This window comes from Chiloscyllium plagiosum, unplaced genomic scaffold (genome assembly GCF_037043375.1).
Source record: "Chiloscyllium plagiosum isolate Xiang-an unplaced genomic scaffold, Cpla_swu_hap1 HiC_scaffold_49, whole genome shotgun sequence".
Lineage (NCBI taxonomy): Eukaryota > Metazoa > Chordata > Chondrichthyes > Orectolobiformes > Hemiscylliidae > Chiloscyllium > Chiloscyllium plagiosum.
In genome coordinates this window covers 9,493,526-9,499,525 of record NW_028270187.1, presented here as the reverse complement: position 1 = coordinate 9,499,525, position 6,000 = coordinate 9,493,526, and the positions used below count along the sequence as shown (strand labels likewise).

At 42.9% G+C, this 6,000-nt stretch overlaps 1 pseudogene; it reads right to left on the bottom strand.

Annotated features, from left to right (window-relative positions):
* Positions 1-413: 413 nt before the first annotated feature.
* The window catches only part of LOC148135501 (uncharacterized), a 29,183-nt pseudogene continuing 23,596 nt past the window's right edge, over positions 414-6,000 (bottom strand).

Below are 6,000 nucleotides of genomic sequence, written 5' to 3'. Positions count from 1 at the left end.
TCCGAACTGCCTTTGAAATGAGTGGTTTGCCAGGCCATTTCAGAGAAAAAAAACTCGATATTAATTTGGCTGTAGAGTTGCCTTGGAGAGAGGAACTATGGGGTGCTGTTTCGGTTTGCTACTCATGTTTGAGAAGTTGTTGAAATGCACAACATATTTTCCTCTGTTTTGTTGAGGATTTCTTGCATTCATTCTGATAAATCATTTGGGCACGACAGTCCATTGTGCATCAATATTCAATCGTGGTGATAGTCTGATGAGTTCATCAATGAAGGATTTGTGAACAAACATTGACTTGAGTGATGAGGGAATGCAAAATAAAAGGCTTGGATGGATTCATCTAGCAGAACAGAACTGAGTACAAGACAGACGAGCGAGAAAATATATCCAACTCTGTAAACCTTACACAGCGTTCACTGGCAGCTCTGACACTTGACAACTTTAATAGGAGAAAAAACAAACACAGATTACTTTTGATGTTATGAAGTTGCTGTGGGAACTTTTGGAGTACTGAATGTAATTATCGTCGCCATGCTATAGAAAGGAAAGTAATAAATTGGAGATGATACGGAAAATACTTTCAAGGATGTTACCAGAAATGGAGGGTTTGAGATAAAAGGTGAGGCTAGATAGGCTGGGCCTTCTTTCCCTGGAGAGCAGAAGTTTGAAGGGTGACATTATAAATGTGCATAAAATTATGAGGGTCATAAATATTTGAACAGCTATGGCATTTTCCAAGGGTGGGCGAGTTCAAAACTAGCAGCATGGGTGAGAGCTAAAAGTGATTTTAAAAGGGGCATAAGGGGAAACATTTGCACACAGATGTTGGTTCATATGTGGAACAAACTGCCAGAGGAATAGTAGATGCAGGTACAGTTGCACCATTTAAAAGACATGTGGACAGGTCATAATCCGAGTGGATCCTGGGAGAAGTGTGTGTGTGTGTGTGTGTGTGTGTGTGTGTGTGTGTGTGTGTGTGTGTGTGTGTGTGTGTGTGTGTGTGTGTGTGTGTGTGTGTGTGTGTGTGTGTGTGTGTGTGTGTGTGTGTGTGTGTGTGTGTGTGTGTGTGTGTGTGTGTGTGTAAGAGAGAGTGAGTTTTGGGGAAAGAGAGAGAGAGAGAGAGAATTTCCATCTGAGGATCATCACGCCCCAGCCAAGTTAAGCGATAGAGAAAGGAGTCCTTCATGGTAACCTCAGTCTATGTAGGGTTTGGCTTCATGCTGTGTTAACAAACCAGCCATCCAGCTAAATGCTCGCCAAAGGAATGGTGAATACACCAAGGTAGAAACACAAACAAATGTAAGGGAATATCGAAGATTCAAAACCAAAGCAAAGTGGCTATTTTACCTGTCAGTGGCAAGCCGATTGTAAAATGATTGCCAATGATGACCACCATCACAATGAGCACAAAGAGACTGAGGCAGAGATTAACCAAAGTTACAGCAGTTTGATCTCGTTCTACACAAGCAGAAGAACACAGTTAAATTGCTGCGTCTTCGGGAGCTCGACAGACTGAGAGAAATGATGTAGGAGCAGAGGAGCCCTGACCTGCCCATTGCGGAGATGGCCAACCTTGAAACAGTTACAAAGATGCTGATGTGTTAGGGTCAGAAGGGAAGCGTGAGAACGCAACTGCTATCTCCACAAAACTCAAGGAAAGGGTGGCCTAGGATTTGCCAGAATTGGTTGATGGAAGGGATTTGCAGAATACAGAATTCATAGAATACAGAACAGGTCGTCAGCGCACAAAGCCTGCGCTATGACAACACGCACTGCTAGCCGCATTAGACACACGTTCCAACTTTAGGCCCATACACTTGAATGTTATGTTGCTCAGGTGATCATCTGAGTACTTCTTAAAGATAGTGAGGTTACCTGTCTCCAAACCAATGCAATTCAGACATCTACAAACTCTGGATGGTAAACAAATCCTTTAACCACTCTAAACCTCCAGTCTCTCACTTGAAAATGATGTCCTTCTGCATATTGACTAAGGGGAACAGCTGCTTTGTCCCCATCCTGTCGATGCCCCTCATAATCTGACACACATCTGTCAGATCACCTGTTAGAATTCTCTGCTCAAAGAAAATAACCCGAGCTTATCCAGTATCTTTTCATTGCTGAAATGCTCCATCTCATGCAGCAGCCTGGTGAATCTCCTCTGCACCACCTCCGGTGCAATTATATCCTTCCTGTAATGTGGATATCGGAACTCTACACAGTGCTCCAGCTGTGGCCTCACCAAAGTCCTGTATATCTACACATCAATACGCCCCTCCCAGCTCTTGTTATCTATACTTTCACTGGTAAAGACAAGTTTCTCATTTGCCATCTTAACCACCTTATTAACTAGTACTGCCACTTGCTGCGGTCTGTGGCCTAGCTCCCAAAGATCCCTTTGTTTCTCTGAGTTTCCTGCATCTGCTTTGGGAGTAGAAGGAGGGATCACTTCTTGTGAGAAAACGTTGCACAGTTTTGGCCTTTGTTCATTGGAGCTGAGATAAATATAGCATTGACTGAGGAAGCACATGAGATCTTGTGGGACTAAACAGTGCAGACAGTGTGAGACACTAAGACTAGAGAATCCAGCTTAAAGACCACAGTACACACGTTCATGACTGAGGTGATTTTTTTCTCTCAGCTCCTCATAAATCTGCTTCCCGGAGAACAATTAAATTTGAGTGATTTGACTTGACGAGTGACCAAGATAGGTTCTTTGATTGCCAATTGTGGAATAGATTATGGGCAATGGGCAGGTGTCATGTGACTCAGGAAACTGACTTCAAAGGAACATCATTTATTGTAGAACACTAAAAGGGACGCCTACCATCCCCGATTAGTTACAATCTGAGACAAACTGATCCACACACACATCCTGGCTTCTGATTTATAAAGGTTTCAAGTGATAAATTCCAACGAGGCAACTCTTCAGCCTCCAGGAGAAATACTTTATAAAACATCGTTGATTGATATCATGATCTACAACTGCTATGCCGGACCTGTGTACAATGTTGGTTAGGACATACAGTGAGAATAATGTGTGTAGTTTTGTAATTCACATTCTAGGAGGTTTGTGGTCACACTGGAAAAGGTGACAAGCGAGATTTGCGAGCATGTTGCTTTACGGTTGGAGAATTTCAGTGATGGTGGAGAGAGATTTGACTAAGTGGGGTTGTTTTCCTTAGAAGGAGAAAGTGAGGACTGCAGATGCTGGCGATCAGAGTAGTTATACTGGAGGGGTAGAGTTCAATGGCGGAGGTGTGGGAAGTGGCGGAGATGCACTGGAGGGCATCGTCAATCATGTGGGAGGTGAAATTGCGTTCTTTGAAGTAGGAGGCCATCTGGGATTTTCTGAGGTGGAATTGGTCATTCTGGGAACAGATGCCACGGACGCAGAGAAATTGGGAATAAGGAATCACGTTTTTAAAGGAGGCACGTCGGGAGGAGGTGTAGTCCAGGTAGCTGTGGAATTTCTGCGATTTCCCCTCTCGTGGGCAATGATGCCCTCCACCACATCGCCTCCACTTTCTGCACCTCTGCCCTTGAACCGCACCTCTCCCAATGCAACAAAGATAGGACCCCTTCTGGTCCTCACCTTCCACCCGACAAACCCCACTCCTGGCACCTTCCCCTGCCACTGCAAGTGTTGCAAACTGCAAGATAATCTTGTAGAGGTTTTACCTGAACCGGTGAATTCACAAATAAGCATCTATTCGTTCAATTCAAAAGCAATGCATGAAGGTTTGACGCAAATTGGGTTCTGAATGATCAAATTGTCGTATTTGACAATACAGAGACAGCGCTCTGTCAAAACACAGGCGTTGCATCCTATTGAACAATGGCAGTGTTATCTGGCATGTTTGTGAATCAAGATGATGTCAGCTAATTCAGTCACAGGTACAAGCCTGCCAGGAGAAGGGCTTGAAAACCCACACTCAGATCTTTGAACAAACTGCAACAAGTTAAATTTTGGTCATAATGCAGGCTTTAAACCTGAAGTGCTATTAATCATTGGAGAGGCATTTTGTAAATTTTAACTCACATAAAAATTAGGCTAGTGGTTTCTACTACCTGTATGTATTTATAATAAAGGACGAAGACTGAGTCACAAGAAAATGTAACTACCTTTTGATGTGTGATCTTTCTTTCCTTTCTCTGTGACTACAACAGATTAGCTGGATGGGGAAAGGATGGTCCGTCCATTAACCTCTGTTTGATATTGACAACTGTAGTTTTCTGCAGAAGCATGTTCATGGACATTGATGGGAAAGGCTGCAGCATCGCCAAGATCAGTCACATGACCATCCTGTATAAAATCTTTCCTCCGACTATTGTACAAGTAGAATATTCCTTCTGTGGGCCGAAACTCACTTTTGCAAGAAATCACGACATTGTCCCTGTTTGAATTGGCACCAGAACCTGACAGCACTTTGATCGTCAGTTGGGCGAGTTGATCTGTCACATCATTTTAAAGTAAAGGCTTATGCATAAACATTGAAAGTTTGTTTTTAAATCAAAACGTCTGAAAGGAGGAAGGTGCTGAATAAAACAATTGCGAAGTCCAGTGAGAGATCTCAACAACAACAATTTTGAAATCCAATATATAAACATATGACAACAATGTCATATACACAATTAATAATAATTTAAATTATATCACAGTGGACAAAATAAGGTTGATCTTGAGTGAAATACTATTCCTTATTCACAAAAAAAAAGGAATGTGTCGGTTAACATAAATGCTTCAAACTTTATTACAGAATAATATTACAATACAATAGCACCCAACAATAATATTTGAAGGGGCAAAATTCCAACAATAATATTTGAAGGGGCAAAATTCCAACAATAATATTTGAAGGGGCTTGCAGGTGTTGAGATTTGGGAGTTACCTTAAAATTCTGTTAAGTCATCCTTCATTCTTTTTATTCTTGTGTAGAACCAGATTTTATCTAACTGTGTCACATCAGTAACTACTCTTGTGCAAGTGTAGACAAGTCTCTGTATGAAAACAGAGGAGACGTCATAAGAAACGCTAAAGTATTGAATCAAATGACCTCCTACTCCAACATCAGTGTAATGGATTGAAGAGAATGTGGTTTTAATCTTAAAAGGAATGAAAAGTAAACTTCGAATGGAGGAGCAGAAGCCATGAGTTACTGTCCCAATGCCATTGACTGAGAGGGCTTAGAAAGGTGAATGGCATAGCACTGATGGCCAGCTCCCAAAATCAGGTAAATTAGCAGCGACAGTAGGGGAGGAAAGGGGAAAGATTCAGGGCGTAGAGCCACACCATCTCTCTAGGGAGGAGTATGATCAGGAATTCCCCTTCATCAGCCCCAGGAAAGAACAAAGACTTTCAGTCCCTAGGAATATTAGAGACCTCCATCAAAGGAGGCAAGCTCATGGGAACGTTGGAGTGCACTGACTCCACACCTCCATCCTACAGAACGGATCCAGAGTCTGGAAAGGGTTCACATCTGTGCATGGGTATTATATGTCCAGCCTTTGCCTCATTAATGATTGCACTATATGAAAATTGCTGCTACTCAGTTAACTCTCAGAAAGTTGCTGACTGCCTGTCTTCTGTGACTGTGATCATGAACCTCTGTAAAATTAACGTTGATCACTTATGGAGATTAGATTACTTACAGTGTGGAAACAGGCCCTTCAACCCAACAAGTCCACACGGACCTGCTGAAGCGCAACGCACCCAGACCCATTCCCCTACACCTAACACTACGGTTAGTATGGGCATGGCCAATTCACCAAACATTTTTGGACTGGGGGAGGAAACCGGAGCACACACACGCAGACATGGGGAGAATGTGCAAACTCCACACAGTGAGTCGCCTGAGGCGGGAATTGAACTCGGGTCTCTGGCACTGTGCGGCAGCAGTGCTAAATACTGTGCCCACAGTCTTAAGTTGCTGGCAGTGATGTTCACCAACAATCTGTCCAGGTCCACCCATGCTGATGCGATAGTCAAGAAAACATAAA